Raw genomic sequence first — 17,288 nt, forward strand, 5'->3', positions numbered from 1 at the left:
TTTATATATATATATATATATATATATATATATATACATATATATAAATTTAAAAAATGAATACTTATGTATAATTTTTTTTTAATAGATCTCTTATACATGTGAAATGGAAAATTAGCTAGGCTCATAACACCCTAAGGGTGAGTTTGGCATTAGCTTTAAGGCTACGTTTGTTTTGCCTTCAAATGATTTCAGGAAATCATTTTACACCGGCCCTTGTGTTTGGTAGCAACTGAAAATTGGGTCAAACGGAATTCATTTTTCGCGTTGACTGTAAAATACCCTGCCTCACCCATAAAATCATTTCAGGTTTTATTTTACCTTCAAATAATTTCCACCCCAGGAAAATAGAAGAGAGAGAGAGAGAGAGAAACAGCAAGGAAATCACACCAGAAGCACCGGTCTCGTCGAACCCAGTAGCCCCCGATCGCGCGATCTCGCCTCCGCCTGAGATCGCGGGGCCGTGCCTTCACCTAAGATCACACGATCTCGCCTTCCCTGAGATCGCGCGATCTCACCGTCGCTTGAAAATCACGCGATCTCGCCTTTCTCTCTTCCTTCTTCTCTCAACTTGACCGGATTTGATGATTTTTTTTTGGGTTTTGTTTCTTTTATGTAACTCTGCTGAGAAATGATGATATATATTTGTTTGGATGCTGAGAAAATGTGAGCAACAAGTATAAAATGTATTTTCTATGATATTTTCAAGAACACAACCAAACACTAAAAAATATTTTTCAAAGTATTTTTTAAAATACCACCAAACACCTAAAAATATTTTCTTTTCCGAAAATATTTTCACCTGAAAATATTTTACACTTGGAAAACATTTTACATCCAACCAAACACAGCCTAAGTTTCAGCTTTTAACTTTTATGTATAGCTTTTAAAATTTAACTTTTTCCTGTTTTTTCTCACTTTTTCAAAAAATTTTAAGGTGTAAGTATACTTTAGCACACTTTCAATAAAAAGCTAGATAAGTCATTCCCAAACAGACTCTAAGTGTCTGTTCAAAAATAGCTTATCTAGCTTTTTACTAAAAGTGTGCTAAAATATACTTATAATTTGAAAAAAGTAGGAATTTAAAAAAAATAATAATTATACATAAAAGTTAAAAGTTAAAAACTGAGCTTATAAGTTCATGTCAAATAGACACTAAATCTCAAATAAAATCTTAGATATATTTATAAATAAAATTATTTTTCAAAAGCCTATGATTTTTATAAGAAAGTATCAATTTATTTATATTAGTTTAAGTCAACTCACAATCTCATTAGTGATGAGTGGTATATACCAATTACTAAACTTAATTGGACGTTTATATATAAATTTATAATGATTATATAGTTATCATAACAATTATGTGATATAGAAAAAATAAATAAGGATTTTTTTTTTTTTTTGAGAAAGAAACATACACATAAGGGAGAGTGAAAATGGTTCTAATACAAAGACATATTACAACTCCACTTAAAAGTTATGGTAACTTTTAAGAGAGAGTAAGACAAGTTATACTATATTAGTTCTTACACTTTTTGGTTTGCAATAAAGATTCTTATATTTTTATATTATTGTTTATTTTTGTACTTTTCTAGTAGTGTCTAAAAGATTGATTGTTGATTACGGATAGGTTAAACATATCTAATCTTTTTTTTTCTCCCAAATACTACTCACACCATTTATCAAGTTAAATACGTATGTTTTTTTAGTATACTTATTAGATAAGTCATTCCCAAACAGATTCAATGTGTTTGTACAGAAATAGTTTATCTAGCTTTTTACTAAAAGTGTGCTAAAGTATACTTGTAATTTGAAAAAAGTGGGAAATTTAAAATAAAATAAAAATAGTTATACATAAAAGTTAAAAGTTAAAAACTGAGCTTATAAGTTCATGCCAAACAGACACTAATTCTCAAATAAAATCTTAGATATATTTATAAATAAAATTATTTTTTAAAAGCCTATGATTTTTATAAGAAAGTATCAATTTATTTATATTAGTTTAAGTCAACTCACAATCTCATTAGTGATGAGTGGTATATACCAAGTACTAAACTTAATTGGATGTTTATATATAAATTTATAATGAATATACAGTTATCATAACAATTATGTGATATAGAGAAAATAAATAAGGAATTTTTTTTTTTTTTTTTGAGAAAGAAACATACACATAAGGGAGAGTGAAAAGGGTTCTAATACAAAGGCATATTACAACTCCACTTAAAAATTATGGTAATTTTTAAGAAAGAGTAAGACAAATTATACTACATTAGTTCTTACACTTTTTGGTTTGCAATAAAGATTCTTATATTTTTATATTATTGTTTATTTTTGTACTTTTCTAGTAGTGTAAAGGATTGATTGTTGATTACGGATAGGTTAAACATATCAAATCTTTTTTTTTCTCCCAAATACTACTCACACCATTTATCAAGTTAAATACATATGTTTTTTTAGTATACTTATTAGGTTATGAACTGTACTTTACAATTTAATTACGTGTTCATCTATAAATTGTACTTGCTTTCATGCTTGCACATTGTCATAGTGACATGTCCAACTTCGGGTAAGTACTGCATGCGTTTGCACGAGTCACCAACCCCAAATAAACGATTACCAATGATCCACCTAAGCTTTTAAGTTATAGTAAATCATGAAAAATAGGGGTAGTTTGGTATAAAAGTTCAAACATATAATTTTATTTTTTAAATATCATTATACGCATTTTTATATATTTTTTCATTCACATGTATTTTTAAAAAATACAAACAATATTACTAAATTAACGTTACCAAACGGTCCTATAGTATCTATCAAGGGTTTTATAACTAAATTGATATATATTTATGTATAAAGTACTTAGAATTTAGAAAAAAAATGGCTCGAGTTGCAAAATTAGCAACATGTTATAAAAGGTGAATATGCATTGACAAAGGAGTCACTAGCCGTTCATAAAAAATAAAAATAAAAGGAGTCACTGGACTTTTTGTTGATTCAATTAACAGTGAATGTACTTCGGGATATAATTTTCTCTATTCTATCATAAATTTTTTATTAAAAAAATAATCCTTTAACTCATGTTGGATTCACATGCAACACATCTGCCATTACTGTGTGTGTCCATGTATTTTTTATTTTTTATTTTTTTGATGAACGTCCATGTATGTTTACAATGAGGTTTAAATTTGTTAATATTACAGTGTATACTCATTTTTATTAGATAAGTCTTTCCAATGAATTTGGTGTCACATTATATTTTCTTCTTAAACTTCTCATGTTCATAAGTTATCAAGAAAATTAGTGGTGGCTCCAAAAATTCTTTTCAGGGTGGTCATTAAAAAAAATTAATAATTATAAAACTTGAATATATTAATATCACAAAATAAAAACACATGTAAATGCATAAAGTTTTAAAATTTTCTTTCACAAGTTTTCATATTTTGAAATCATTATGTGATATGATAGTTTCACTATCAATGTTATCAGTTAAATCTTATTCAATATATACAACCAATTAATTATTAAGCTATTGATCTCTCATTCAATTACTAATATATTGCTTAAATAAGTACTAATATAAACAAAATGCATTATCTTTTTGAAAAAATATATCACATTAATCCAACAAATTCGGATAAAGAATAAAGCAAGTACTAACAAACTAGCTATTTAAAAAGTGTGCATTCTTTTATATATAAAAAATAGTGATTTTAAAATATGCAATTTGAAAACACAATTTAAAAAATCACAATTAAACGTTTGATTTGGGCTTTTAGGCTAATATGTTTGTTTAGGCAATTTTTGAGAAGTGTTATGTTCACAAATATTTTGACAACACTTTCACAACAAAGCCTAGGTAGTAAGTTTTTACTGATTCTAATTTGAACTTACCATTGAAATTATTTTTTTGTTTACCAGTAACAACTGCTATTTAGGATTTGTTACAAAAATATTACGAAAATATTGTGAACATTGCATTTCTTGCAATATTTTTGTTCAACATTCAACGGACCAAAATTTTGGAAGGGTTGAATTTTATTTTTAATGGGCTAAATTTCTATTAAAGGTGTTTAAGTTTTCATTTTTTAGGTGGTCAAATTATTTTTTTTATGGTGGTCAAAAGACCTATATTAATTTAAAACAAAATTTTTTTTAAGTATATTAAAAAAAACTCAAGGTGGTTCTGTGGGAAAATTATTGAATACGTCAGGAGTACCATAAATGCGTACTTCCCTCTCTTACATGAATTGTGGGTCTCACCTTAAATTTATCAGTGAGACCCACAATTATGGCAGAATCTAGACCATTAAATCATGAAAGAGTGGTTAGGATTTAATGAACTCTACTTGGTAGAGTACCCTAGGAACTCTAGAGGATTTGAATCCTACTTGGCACGGCCCTAAAGAAAATTAGAGATCATGACCATTTTATCTATAAAAGTTATAAATATAAGCTTCTTTTATGGAAATTTTTATTTTTTTTTATCCTATCCTTTAGAATTACAGACAAAACATGAATTTTTCTCAAAAGGAAAAAAAAAAAACCCGGAATATATGGATTCGATATTAAACAATGTCGAATATGAATGAAATTTAACTGGTGCATAAAAATGAACCAAACATATTATCAATATATTGGTCACTAAAGTTAAAAGCAATCTGATTCTAGTCCTTAAAGTTTAAAATCGCTTGCAATGTCGTACTTTTGTCTATTCCATGTCAATTAAAACATGTTATGTTAATTATATAGAAACAAAATACTACAATAATTAAAATAGTTCTCTCAAATAAAAAATTTGCATTAAAAAAAAACCTCTATCTCCAACATTTTCTTGGTATCCAAACAAACAGTCACCAATCTCATTCTCTAAATAGACCACGAAACAAACCAAACTCCTTAAACATTTTCACTACCAAGCATCCTCAATCTCTAAACCCACTGTTGGTGCAAACATAATAATAATGAAAATAACACAAAGAAAAACTAAATAATACTTCTGAATATTATTAATGAAAAATTACACAACACTATTTGAACTGATGCGCGACACTCGCTCTTTTTAAGAAGATTCAAGCTCTTAGTTGGCTAAACTTTGTAATCGATGCAGACATTCTCTGACTTATCTCCCCCAGAATATAACAACCCAACAAATATCATATAGTTAGAACAACCTCTCTGTACAAAGTGTTCAAGCATAAAGCTCTACCAGAAAGAAAACTAATAACGTTGTTATATTGCAGTTGTGGTAGCTCGGCCCAATGGAATGAAGGTTTTAAGCTAAGTTCCCCAATTTACTTATATTATGGGTTAGAAATATCCCACAATGGAAGGCCACAAAGATGACGATGCAGGTTTCTATACGAGACAAACGAAACTCTTTCTCTCTATCTGGCTTCCTTCTCGTATTCCTACCCTCTCCAAGAATATCAAAGTGTAACTGGGTCCTCTCTATGAAATCTAAACTGAACTTTCTTCTCCCTGAGATGTATATCTCTTCACTGCTCTCATGTTTCTCTCCCCAATCTTCCCCAATTTTTTCCATCCCCCTACCCCCTACCCATCAGTCCTTAATTTATAGACTTCCTTTAGTAGGATCGTCATGATGAGAGGGTTATTCTCCATAATGGTGGGACCCTACTGAGCTATATTCCTAACTAGATGGGACCCGCTAGTCGTGACTAATGTGACCCTTTTAAAACTTGCACCAAGCACCAAGCACCAATTGATGCTTGGTAGGCAGATTCCCCTAAGACATTATCTTCCGATTTTGGTATAATGGAAGATATTCGGTTAGGCCGTGAGCTCGAGCCAAACCCATCTAGGGAATGAGCTAGGTGCTCGGTTAGTAGTTAAGGCAGAGTGAGCCAATCTAGAAAACGTGCTATGAGCTCGGTACAGACCGATATCCTTGGCTCGTACAGTAGTGACTTGGATGAGTCTGAATGAGTCTATTTATAAGCTCAATGGGCCTCACAAAATTATTACCCAAATTAATCTAGTTAATTAGGTCCATTATTCTAATGTAATGGGTGTTACAAGATTAATTTCTTGACATAAATATGATGGGCTGGAGTTACAAAATTAATGGATGAGATAAAGAGTTTCTGAAGAATGAAAATACGCAAACAGCTAGTCCATTTAGTGGGTTAATGGCTCTTCATTTTTTCATAATAAAAACAGAGTATTAATTCGGGCTATTTACTTACCAACAAATATGAAAATTTATTCTAAGCCCAATATTTGCTCAATACATATCAGCCCATTAATCACTACAATTAAAAATAATAAAATAGTCTATCTCATTTTCAATTTGGATTAAACATTTTCACTAACTCCTTATCTTCCATATTAAATCGCACATCTTTACATTTATATTGTCGTATAAATCCATTTTAATTTATTAATATTAAAATGTTCCAACACCCACCAAATCATCCATAACATAAAACAAGTTCAAACTCAAGGAGGGGCAACCCATTGCCAAGCTTGGCGTTCTTGGGGGCCGTTAGCTTGAGCAGCAAAGGCCTCTTTTTTGTTGGGATGAAGCATTTATAATGAGATGGGAAAGGGAAAAAGGGCAGGGATTGTGCAATGGAACCTCGGGGGCTGGGAGATTGATGAGGAAATGGGGAAATGAAAAAGGAAAGAGGACAAATTTTGAGAATTAGAAAAGAAAAAATTTAAAACTCTATAGGGTTTAAGATCAACTAAATTAGATGGCAATGTTATAATGTTTGGAAAAAAATCTAAATTTTTGAACATAAATTAGTTGTTACCTTTGTGCATTTCTCTCTCTTAATATTCTCTTCTTCTTTTTTATCTGGGATAGGAATCATGCTCTAACTTAATCTAAGTATATATGTAGCCTAATCTAAGTGTATATGTGTGTGAAGTTCACTCCTAAAGACTTAAACTCTAGTCCTTACCCCTCACCTTATAAGAACTTGTACTTATGGAGTGACTATTAAACCAAGGGTGCACGATAGTCTCTTAATCTTCTCTTAATATTTCTCTTGTAAGGTGACTACCTTGGAACAAGTCAATGTCTTTCTCACCTCTTAATTTTTTCGAGACTAATTACCTTGAATCTATTCAATTTCCATATAATTCCCATTTATTCCCTTTAGGAACCAATGGGTTTCTAAAATTCCTAATGTGCATGTCAAATTTCGTATTAAAAAAATGTTATTTACAATCAATATATAAGCACATACTTTGTGTATAATTTTAAGATATAAAACTTGAAGTTTGAACATTTTATAGATGACATAGTTATTAATCTCTGATCCTTTTGAACTTTTGCAAGCACAAAGGGTATAAAAAGAATTCAATCTAATTATAGATTTGTCAAAATACACCTTCACTAAAAAAAATATTTGAATGATGTATATTACCAATAATTGCAACGGAGACATAAAATTTAAATCCTCCTTCCCCACATAAGATGTACCAAAAATTATCTTAGATTTAATTTGAATACAATCTCATATATGGATAAATTTTACGTATTATTTTTATTTGTTATATCTTAGATTTCTCAATCAAATTTAGATGCATGGTTACATCAATCAATGAAACACAAACACTATTTTTTTCCAAGGATAATTAAATTCAATGAAGTTATGTGTTTGAATTTAATTGGAGAACCTAATATATTGCACTAAAAGAATTATACCTAAATTATACCTTTTTTTTTAGAGAAAGTTTCAATCTATGGCGTCTGATCCTGATGATAGCTTTTTAATTGTAAACTAGTTAAAGGCCCATGTATTGCACAATTTTGGTCATGAATTATTGAGATTTAATAATTAAATAAAAAATTATTACCATAAATTTAGTTACCTATTGTAAGGTCACAATTTGTACCTAAGCCCAAACAAAAAAAAGGGTATAGGCCCAAAAAGCCCAATACAATAAATTTATAGAGAGTGGGTTAGAAATCTTGTTTCTAATGAGCTTAAATGGTAACAACAATGGTCCAAGATTACAAAATGACAAAGATGGATGAGTTTATATGATGAAACTTATCCTCGAACTCAAGCCGAGGACTAGATTCTTATCTTTCTCCTCTCATAAAGATTAATTACAAATATCTGGTCTACAGTGTTTTCTCTTCTTCTCCCTCGATCCCTTTTTCTCCGGGACCTTCCTCCTTTTTATACCTCCTCTCCCCCTTCATTCTTACTCTCCACGTGTAGGTCTAGGCGGCTAACATAGATACTTATGCCATCAGCACCTTCCTGAAATTTTTAGGTAATAGCTGTAAGGCTGAAAATTACTGTTTAGATATCACTTCCTCATTAATGCGGCCAGAGACTTAGGTACAGAGCATTCAATGCAGTGGTAGCAGCTTTCTCTAAGATATTTCCCAACCGTTCATTCTCTCTATGCCCTTGTGAAACATATCTTCATCCACAAGACCTTCTAAAATATCATTCTAATCAACATGGCGTACCATCTGACCTTCACTTCACTTAGCTGAGGAGATACTCCTCCTTGAACCACTTCCACTTAGGGGTGAGCAAAACGTTACCGGAGCCGACCCAACCGACCGGCGCCGACGACACCGTCCCAACACTAGTGCCGACCGACTGAGCCAAGGCCGGCGTTCGGAGGGCGAAGCCCGTTCCGATGCCGGTGCAGTGCAGTCACCGGATTAAGAAATCCAAAACCGCTAAGCTGAACTGAACCGATACCAGGTTCTGATTTAAAATTTTTTTTAGTAAAACGACGACGCATGGTATGGGTGTTATAAACAAAAAAAAAGAAAAAGAAAAAAAAGCAAAACGTTGTGTTTTAGTCTAGGTTTTAGATTCTTAGGGTATAAATTCACTCTTTTCTCTCAAAAATCATAATCGTTTAACTCTCTCTCTCTTGCTCTCGGCTCTTGCTTGACGCAGCTCTCGCCATCGCCTAACGCAGCAACACCTCCGCCTCGCCTGAGCTCTCACCGTCGCTCACCAGTTACTACAAAACAACAGTAAGCCTCTCGGGTTGGATAGGTGTTTCCTATTTGTCTTCGTGTTGGATAGGTGTTTGTCTTCGTATTGGTCCTGTTGGATACTGGATAGGTGTTTGTCTTCATGTTGGATACTGGATATCTGTTTGTATTCGTGTTTTTGCTTTTCAATTTTGTTTTCCTTTTCATTTGTTTTTTGTTTGGGAAAGCATGAACGATTAAGTTTGGCTGTTTCGGAAAGCATGAATGTCTTTATGTTTGATTAAGGTTGGTTAAGGTTGTGATTTTTATATAAAACTTTAAATTGAATTCTCCAAAATTGTGTACGGTCATAGTGAATGGGCCTTGTTATTATGCTGTTGTAAGCTCTTTGCCAAATGGGTGGGCCTGCCTAACTCATATATAACATTAATAAAACAAAAAAGGCATTCCTTCATGTTGTTCAGATTAGAATAGATTTATTGTTTACTATCTGTGTTTTGCTTCTACTATTTGGGCCTCTTTTTTGTAACTGGATTCGGCCCATTTTTTGCACAGGTTTGGGATCATTACTGTTTGTGTTTAGGGGGAACACATTTTTTTTTTATATAAAGTTGCTGTTGAATAGATTTTTTTTTTTTAGGTTGAACAGATTTTTTTTATTAAAAAAAAAAAGATTGTTAATGTTTCAAACCGACCAAAACCGATTAAACCGAGCCGATTAAACCGCACTGCTATAGGTCGAAAAACCGACCCTAATTGGTATGCATCGGTTTTAATTATTACAAAACTGATCCCTATCGATTCGGTAGCAAATTTTAAAAAAAACCGAGCTGACCGAACCGCACACACCCCTACTTCCACTAACCTTTTTCACAACAATTTGCTCGTGGGCCTTTCAGTTTGACATCCTTTTTACCATCAATCCGTCCTCGGACAGGTTAGCATCCTCAGACACAGCCCGTGGCTCAAAAACGCATCTTAAGCCTTTTATCCCCACACCTGTAAGCATTATATGTGCTTTAAGGCTCAAGCAATCATCATATCATTATAATCTAACCAAATTTATAAGCATTAAATCTTAAGTGTTAAAATGGGGCCCATTTCAATAATTAAGAATAATTCAAATCTCTAAATATCTTTTAAAAAAATTGAAAACATAGTTAAAAAGAGAGACTTACATGGGAATTAGATTGATGGATTTAGTGGGAGAAGTTGCCCATGAAAGTAATAGGAGGTGGGTGAATTTCACTCCATGAAGAAAATTGAGAAATTTATAAATTTGGAGGAATTTTATTAGAAGAAGATTTTTTTTTATAAGGAAGAATTTTGAATTATAGTTAAGTTATTTAGGATTTCTAATTAAAATAAGAATTATAGAAGAAGGAGAATGCAAGATCAATGGAATTGATTGGCATTTTTTTATGCTTACAATTAACTGTTAAACAATAAGATAGACACGATAGATCCATTTACCTATTTTGCTCAAGTACACCATCTGGCATGGGTGTCATTTATGTACTCTTTGTTGTAACATGGGCCTATATATTAAGAGAATTCGCAATAGCTCATTCAATTTTTTATTTTTTTTTTGCCTATTTTTAACATAGAAACCTACTTTTTTCTATTTTGCACAATCACTTTTCAAAAAACATACACATTGGATTATCTAGTATACACTTTATTTCATATAATATTCATTCTTCATTCATTTTTTTACTATTAGTTTTGTCTTCTTCTTTTTTTTTCAATTGGTTTACCTTTGTTTTCTCATTAAGCAAACACAAGTTTTATCATCAAATTGTAAACTTCCAAAATTTAGAGCTTTGTATATAGGCAACAATCCTTAAATCAAAGTTCAAAACTAAACCCAACAAATCAAGGTTCAAACTGAAACCCATCAAACCTTCAATGACAGTCCTCCTTCAATGGAGGAACCAAATCAAACCTCCTTCAATGGTGGAACCAAATCAAGCTTTTAACCCATGAAACTGAAGTTGAAACCTAGAACCCATTTCAAAATCCAAATCAACCCATCAAACCAAATCCAAATCCATAATGTAAAGTTGTGATTTACAACTATTTCGTGTTAGCTTTAATTCCGTGTCAAATTTTATTGTAATTTTGTTCAATTTTTTGTACACTGTATTTTTGTGGGATTTATTTGTAACGGTTGTGTGTGGAAGATAGTGTGAAGACTCAAGGCAACATTGAAGACTAAAGAACTTTTCGCGGGTAGCTCGCGAGTAGCCTTCTTGCAAAGTGAAGCATGCGCTCAACACATGACTGGAATGCGAAAAGTCATGACAGATGGTGACAGCTGGTTTTTGCGAGTGTCTCGCGGGTAAGGCCTTCCCGTAAGATACCCGCAAATCATTCTGTTTTTCTATTTTGTCATATCTAATCCACTACATCTTCATACACACTATATATACCATCATTAACCACATATTGAGAGGAGTGCTTTTCGGAAAGAAAACACTAGCCATAAACTCTTGAGAGTTAGAGTTGTTATACCCACAATCATCTACACAAGCCATTGTAGTTTTCCTTAACTCCTACCTCTCCATATCCATATCTTTGAGGGGTTGATAGCTCAAACACTTACCACACTAATTCTGAGTGTCAAGTGAGGTTTTGGTGCAGCTGGGAAGCATTGAAAGAAGCCAAGTTTTGGCGAATGCAATCGGGCGCATTACAGGATCCGGAAAGCTAGATAAGACACGGTTCCGAGAAGCCTTGTTGGAGTAGAACTTTGGAGGGCTTAGGTGCACTGGGTAGATTAGGCTTGAAGGGTCTCTTTCTATTTATGTATCCCAACTTATTACCTAGTGGATCGATTTACCGCTTGGAGGGCGGCGAAGAGTTTTTTTGCCGAGTTCTTCGGTTTCCTCTTTGATAACACATCGGCGTATTATCTTTTGTTTGCATTTCTCTTCCTTTCTCTTTTAACTTTCATTTTACTATTGTGATGTGTTGAATATGGCTTAGAGTAGTTTCATTGTTTGTTCGCTCGCATTTACTCTATTTCGCATTTAGTTTAAGTTGAAGTAAAATCAACCGAGCCGTAATTTATTAATTTGGGGGTCTAAACAAGCTCTTGTGTGTCACACAAATCTGAACTTTCAATTGGTATCAGAGCGGGTGTACTTGCTGTGGTATCATTACCTAAGTGCGATCTAAGACCCCTTTTATGATGGATTGATCACAATCTCTCAATGCTCCACCATACTTTGATGGGAGCAACTATGCGTTTTGGAAAGTTCGTATGAGGGCATTCCTTTGTGCTATAGATGAGTTCGTATGGGATTCCGTTGAGAATGGGTATGTTAGACCCACGATAGCCAAGTCCGAATGGGACAAGGCAGCCCATGCTTTGACAAATGCCAATAGCAAAGCAATTAATGCTATCTTTTGTGGTGCATCTACTGATGAATTTAACAGGATATCGCTTGTGAAGACCGCCAAGGAAGCTTGAATGATTCTTGAGACTACTTATGAAGGTACTAAGAAAGTCAAGGACACAAAGCTCCAAATGCTTACCCATCCAATTTGAAGAGCTCAAGATGAGTGACAATGAGTCATTTGACTCATTCTATGGAAAGCTCAATGAAATCGTGATTGCCAAGCTCAATCTTGGTGAAAAGATTAAGGATGCTAAGGTGGTGAAAAAGATTTTGAGGTCTTTATCGAAGAGTTACCGTGCAAATGTCACAGTTATAGAAGAAAACAAAGATTTGGATGAGATCAAGTTTCAAGAACTCATTGGATCTGTCCAAACATATGAGCTAGGACTGCCTTCCCACATGCCAAGCAAATCACTTGCTCTCAAAACCATTAATGAGAGAATTGATGACTCTTCCGAAGATGATGATGTGGAGAAGGAAGTAACTTTCCTTGTGAAGAACTTCCAGAAATTTCTGAAGACTTTCAGCAAAGGAAAGTTCTCATCATCCAAAGGTGGTAGGAAGGACATTAAGAAGAAAGATGGGAAGGACTCTCAACCCCCCTCAAGGAATTGTGTGCTACGAATGCAACGGCCATGGACATCTCAAGAAAGAATGTCCAAACTATTTGAGAGGGAAAGGTAAGGTGTTTGCCACTACTCTTAGCGACTCTGAAAGCTCAAATTCAGACATGGAAGAAGAGTGTGACAGTGACGGGAACTATAGGGCCTTCATGGCAATTGCCTTTATTGATTCTAAGGATGATTTGAGCAATTTGGTAAATGAACTTGGCGGGCATTCCAAGGGTGAGGAAGTTGAAGAATCAGAAGATGAAAATGTATGCCAAAATGAAGGTGAGAACAACCTTCAAGAAACATTTGATTCTTTGCTAGAAGATCGTAGAAAATATGCCAAGGTTGTGAACCATGCTGTGAGAAAGATGAAGAAGATTGAAGAAGAGCATAGGTGTACTCTTGTGCAACTTAAAGAAGCAAATTGTGAAGTGGAAGGACTCAAGGGAAAGCTGGTTGAAGCTTACTCTAAGATCAAGTTTCTTGAACTTGAAATAATTCAAGCTAATGTCAAGGTTAAGCGTATCTCCACCAAGAAACTTGACAGCATGCTGTCCTTACAAAAATTTTCACATGACAAGACCGGTTTAGGCTATACCAGAGAAAGAAGCTCTAGTAGCGAACCCAAGAAGGAAGTGAGGTTCATATCAGCCAAGAGTGTTAAGAACTTAAAGAAGTGATGCTTGAGACTAAGACCCCTGGTGCTGAAAAGAGAACCATTGGGGTAAAACTAAAGGATAAAGGGAAGTCATTACCCAAAAATCAAAAGGGACCTCAAGTGAAGCATGTGTGTCATCATTGTGGCGTTTAAGTGCACATAAGACCCAATTGTTTCAAGCTTCATGCACTCAAGAAGGCTGGCTCTATGCATGGCCAAGAAAATTCAAAGAAAATGTCAAAGGGAGCACAACCTAAAGGAGACAATGAAGGACATCTCATTGGAGACGTCATGGAAATGTTGAAGAACATCTCTTTATGCCTTGCTAGCTTCACTCTGCGGTTGGAAAGTTATGTTGGTCGTACCCCTCCATCCAAGGTTCTCACCAAAAACACTCGCAAAGTATGGGTGAAGAAGGGTACTCATGCATGATCACTCTCTATGCCCATGCATTAATACTTCCAATGTTTAGGGTCATAGGTTCATGCATCATGTTATGCAAAATCTTCTTGTGTCATTGTTTCTGGTTCATAGTATGTTTCTTTTGCAAGTTGCGTTTTGTACTTGTTTGGGTTGATCTTACTTTTCTTGTTCTATTTTTGGGTGTGTTTTTGGGTGTATTGAAAAATTCAAAAACCCATAAAAATTGAAAAATCTCCAAAAAGTTTAATCGCTCGTGTTGTGTATATCACATGTGAATTTGGCCTAGTACATTCATACTAATGACGTAGTGCATTTACGAGCTTAACTTGTTTTGTATGCACATCCATCTTTGTGGGAAAAATCTTGAAATCTATGTGTGATTGTTGTAAATCGATATTCAAGCATGTCATGAATGATTAGTCAATAGTCATGTTGGTCTTGATACATGCATAGACTTGTATTTATATCTTTTCCCATGTTTTTATGTTTTTGCTTTATAGCTCATCAAATGTAAAATCTCGAAAAGAGATATTGAGCTGCAAAAGCCGTCACACATACTAGTATTTTACTAGGAAAAAGGAAAAGCGACTTGTATTGAAATGTATGGTGCCTCAAAAAGCCAAAGGCTTACTCACAAAATTGAAATATCAAAAATTTGAAGCATCGATTTCAAAATGAGATGTATTGTTTAAAAATAATCAAATGTTATGATTTGTAAAGAAGCCAAATGAAAAGCTTCAAAGATATGTAATCATTTTCTTGTGAAAGATCATATATGTTCATTTCTATAATTGAGATAGACCACTTGACCTAGTACTAGTTGTGTATGACCTGATTGAATTGATCATTGAAATTTCACTCTAGACTAAGGACTATTCCACTTTTGATACTCACACACAACATACAAAACTTTGTCCAATGAATGCTTATTTCATTTGTGTGATTGTACATGCTCAAATGTGATGTGTATACTCAATTACTTGTCGATCAAACCCAAAAAGATTTTTGAGTATTTTATATGTTTTTGAAAGTGTTTTTATGCTTTCGTGTTTTGAGTTTTTGTTCAAAGTGCATTTTCCTTATTTTTCAACAAGAACTTGTTCAGAGGCATTTTCGCGAGAAGCTCACGACTAAGCTCTTCCTGCGAAAATGGGTTAAGGTAAAATAGTGAAAACACAAATTTCAGACAGAGACTTTCGTGACTATCTTGCGACTATTTCGCGAGTAATGCTTACCCGCGAAAAACTTTGTGCTTCAGATGCATTTTTTGCGAGTAACTTCACAAGAAGGTAACCCGCGAAAAACGTGTGTTTTCAGTTTTAAAGAGATGACGTAGACAGTTTTTCAAACACACCCTATTTCACTCACTTTGCCTCCCTCATGCCTCTTTCAACCCCAAACTGATTTTCACTAAAAAATCAAACCAAAACTTAAGAGAAAACTTCTTCAAATCATATCTAAGGTATGTCTATACAATCTTTTCTCTGTATTTACTTAGATTATGCAGAAAATTCTAGGTTTTCCTAAATTGGGTTCATTTTTGAAAAAGGGTTGGGAATTTTAAATTTTGTGAATTTTTTTTTCAATTTCTTGATTGGGTTTTGTCCCACTTGATTTCTTTGTGTTTGTGTTGGCCTCTTGTGGCAATTTTAACATGTATTTAGGCAAGATTCACTCATGTTTATGCATTGCCTACATGTTAGTTTTATAAGTGCATATCAATTGTTTGATAAAATGCCCAAATGGCATTTTGATGTTGTTTTGGACTTCAATGCGTACCAAACTTTGGGGATTACCATGATTGGAATTGTTTATCATGTCTTGATCATTGGGTATGTGTTTTACACACTTTGACTCAAATGTGTTTAGTCATGCCTTGCACATGCATCACATATGCACACCACATGCACACACCTGTTCACTTGTCATGTTTTGCATATCATTCAAACTAGATATATGTTGTTACATGTTTAGCACATTTAACATGATTGTGTAACATTGTTTTTGTTCTTTTTAGGACTTTTTGTTTATTTTATGGACTAACTTGGTACTAATCAAGTTTGTGTTCCTATTTTGAGTTTTTGCACTTGCTCCTTTGTGCTTTTTGTCTATCTTGCAGATGTCTTCTACTAAACACTCTACCTCCAAGAAATCCTCGAAGCGTCCTTGCACGGATTCAGCGAATTTTCGAACCATTGAGGCAGACATGACTTATAATGACTGGTACAAAAGGGCAACGATCATTATGGAAAGGGTTGTAAGAATGGATACTCTTGAAAACATTGATATCCTTGAGATATTCAAGGAGAGAACTTGGACAAAGTTGCTGAATCCAAGTGGAAATGTCTATGGTGAACTCATAAGGGAATTTTTCGCTAATGCCATTGTGGAAGGAGATCACATCAATGGTTGGGTGCGTCAAAAAGAATTCATCATCACAAGGGATTCAATTCAAGAGTTCCTAGAAGTTCGTCCATCATCTCATCCAATCTCCATATAATATGATAATAGATTGGATTCTCTTGAGCCAATGGCGAGGCTCCTCGGTGGTACTCTCAACAAAAAGTCAATGAACACCATTCCCTTCGATGCGGAGATGAGGACATTGGCTTATGTAATAATCCACAATCTCTACCCGGTGACAAACTTGACTTCATTATCCGCACCAAGAACTATTTTCCTGCATGATCTCTTCACACATAAGGAGATTGACATATGTGGTCATATATACTACCTCCTCACCAAAAGCATCAAAAAGAGGAACATGCAGACAATAATGTCATTCCTTACTCTCATCATGGGTCTCATTGCAAAGACAAAGCTGAAGAGTCCAAGCGGTCTTACTATCATGCAAAGGGACTATCACATTGGTGCTTATACCGTGTCCCGAAGCAAAGCCCACTCACCGGATCAAGAACTGGCATTTCTCAAATTCCAAGGGACACTGTTGAGGAAGAAGGTGGGAACACGGAGGAAGAAATTGAAAGGTTCACCTCAGCCTCGGAGGTGTGGGGACCCAATCGTCTTGATCGCCTTATTGCAAGGGTAGAGCAGATGTATGGCATGCTCGAATCTCATGTGCAACACACTGCAGATCAGTTTGCTTTTATCCAAGGCCAGATTATTGCATTATCATCCCAAATTGAAGACAAGACGATGGTGCAAGGATCCGACTCCAAATCTGAATCTAAGCAATTCTAGCTCTTTTGGCAATTCCGGTCAAAAAGGGGGAGAAAATTTTGAGGGGG

The sequence above is a fragment of the Castanea sativa genome, chromosome 4 (assembly GCF_040712315.1).
Source record: "Castanea sativa cultivar Marrone di Chiusa Pesio chromosome 4, ASM4071231v1".
Classification (NCBI taxonomy): Eukaryota; Viridiplantae; Streptophyta; class Magnoliopsida; order Fagales; family Fagaceae; genus Castanea; species Castanea sativa.